Consider the following 2,998-nt stretch of genomic DNA (forward strand, 5'->3'; position numbering starts at 1 on the left):
CGCCAAGTTGCCCAGGCGGGTCTCGAACCCATGGGCTCAGGCAATCCACTCACCTCAGCCTCCCAAAGGTGTGGGATTTTAGGCTGAGCCACCGAACCCGACCTGCCTCAGCCTTTCAAGTAGCTGGAACTACAGGCATGCACCATCACACCTAACTAATATTTTGATTTATTGGAGAGATGAGGTCTCATCAAGTTGCTGGTCTCAAAGGAATCCGTGGTCTCAGGCATTCCTCACCTCACCCTTCCAAACTGCTGGGATTATAGGCGTGAGCCACTGTGTCCAGCCTTATTTATTTTTATTTATTTTGAGTCGGAGTCTCACTCTGTTGCCCAGGCTGGAGTGCAGTGGCACACTCATGGCCACCGCAGCCTCGACCTGCTGGGCTCAGGTGATCCTTCCGCGTCAGCCTTCCAACTTCCTGTAGCTGGAACTACAGGCACACACTCTACCACGCCCGGCTACTTTTTTTGACTTATTATAGAGACATGATCTCACCAAGTTGCCCAGGCTGGTCTCGAACCCCTGAGTTCTAGCAATCCTCTCATCTCAGCCTTCCAAAGTGCTGGAATTACAGGCTTGAGCCACTGCACCCTGCTATTTCATCCCATTTTAGATAGGGGAAACAGTGACTTGTCTAAGGTCACACAGCTGGTAAGCAGCAGCGCTGGAATTCAAAGCAGCAGCCTGGTCCCGTAACCCTTAAGGATATGGTTTATAACCCTGTCCTCATTGGACCACTTCCCTGTGGTCAGACACAGATACTTTACTCAGGCTGGGCTCTCAACAAAATAGCCTTCAGAATCATGGGTCTGGAGGAGGCAGCCTAGGGGTGGGGAAATTCAGAAGTCATGACCCAGAGGGCTAAGTGTCACTGAGTGTCATAGAGAAAGAGCATCAGGGCACAGTACATACCAATCATATTCACACAGCAGAAATTCACTACCCCCACAACCCTGTGATGGGCACGGCTGTGGTTTAACTGTGTCCCCCAATTTCAGGTGTTGGAAACTTAATCTGCAAAGTCATTTGAGGTCTTATGTTGCCCACGCTGGTCTCAAACTCCTTGCTCAAGTGATCCTCCCACCTAGGCCTCCCACAATGCTGAGATTACAGGTGTGAGCCACTGTGCCTGGCCCTAATTTTTTTGTATTATAAAAAATAGAGCTGGGTGCAATGGCTCAAGCCTGTAATCCCAACACTTTGGGAGGCGGAGGCTAGAGGATTGCCCAGTAGTTTGAGACCACCCTGGGCAACATGAGGAGACCTCATATCTACAGTAAATAAAAAAATTAGCTGGGCCTGGTGCCACATGCCTGTAGTTCCAGCTACTCGGAAAGTTGAGGTGGAAAGATCACCTGAGCCCAGCAGGTCAAGGCTGCAGTGGCCATGAACGTGCCACTTCACTCCAGCCTGAGCAACAGAGTGAGATTCCTACTTCCACTTGTAGTTGGAAGACTGAGGCAGAAGGATTGCCTGAGTCAAGAAGGTCAGGGCTGCCATGGCTGTGAGTATGCCTCCAGCCTGGGTGACAGAGTGAGACTCTCACTCATAAAAAAACAAGGCCAGGCGCAGTGGCTCGTGCCTGTAATCCCAGCACTTTGGGAAGCTGAGGTGAGAGGGTTGCCTGAGTCCACGGATTCGAGACCAGCCTGGGCAACTTGATGAGACCTCATCTCCACAATAAATCAAAAAAATAGCTGGGCATGGTGGCATGTGCCTGTAATTCCAGCTACTTGGAAGGCTGAGGTGGAAGGATCACCTGAGTCAGCAGGTTGAGGCTGCAGTATCCATGAGCGTGCCACTGCCCTCCAGCCTGGACAACAAGAGTGAGACTCCCATTCAAAAACAAATCTGGTGGGGCTCGGTGGCTCAACCTGTAATCCCACGCCTTGGGAGGCTGAGGCTAGTGGATTGCCTGAGCCCGCAGGTTTGAGACCCGCCTAGGCAACTTGGTGAGACCTCATCTCTACAATATATCAAAAGAAAATTAGCTGGGCGTGGTAGTGCGCACCTGTAGTTCCAGCTACTTGGAAGGCTGAGGCGGAAGGATCGCCGTAGCCCAGCGTCGAGGCTGCAGTGGCCGGGAGTGGCCACTGCACTCCAGTCTGGGCGACAGAGTGAGACTCTAATTAAAAAAAAAAACCAAACAAATCTGATATAATGTCATTAGGAACTTTTCTCTCTTCCTATCTTTTCCTCTGCATTTGCTTCATTAATAATCAGATTCTTCCCGTGTGGTGGCAAAGATAACCACAAATAACTTCAGGATTATGGGCTTACAGGTGAGCAACCCCTGTATAGAGGATTTCTTTCCAGATCCTCCCAGCTAGAATCTTGGATATGACACCCATTGGTCCTACTCAGTTACCTATCCGAATCACTATGCCTCTGACCAAATAGAGATCACAACCAGGCTTGGTGGCTCATGCTTGTAATCCCACTTTAGGAGGTGAGACTAGAACTCAAAACAAAACAAAGGCAAATACAGGTCATGTGATCACTTGTGGAACCCACCTGAATTATAGAATTAAAAGGTGTATTGGGGTCCTTCAGAGACAGACCCAATGGAATAGATATGAGGGGGACCCCAAAAACTTGGAATTTATTTATTTTATTTTATTTTTTTGAGTCAGAGTCTCATTCTGTCACCCAGGCTTGAGTGCAGTGCCAAGCTCACAGCCACCACAGCCTTGACCTGCTGGGCTCAGATGATCCTTCCATCTCAGCCTTCCAAGTAGCTGGAACTACAGGTGTGTGCCACCACGCCCAGGTAATTTTTCTTGATTTATTGTAGAGTCGAGGTCTCACCAAGTTGCCCAGGCTAGTTTCGAACTTCTGAGCTCAGGCAGTCCTCTTGCCTCTTCCTCCCAAAGTGCTGAGATTACAGGTGTGAGCCACTATGCCCAGCCCCAGAATTTATTGATAAAAAATCATGTATTAGCCGGGCTCGGTGGCTCAGCCTATAATCCTGCGCCTTTGGGAGGCTGAGGTGAGT

Source organism: Carlito syrichta, unplaced genomic scaffold, assembly GCF_000164805.1.
Source record: "Carlito syrichta isolate Samal-C Ts95f unplaced genomic scaffold, Tarsius_syrichta-2.0.1 Scaffold313454, whole genome shotgun sequence".
Lineage (NCBI taxonomy): Eukaryota > Metazoa > Chordata > Mammalia > Primates > Tarsiidae > Carlito > Carlito syrichta.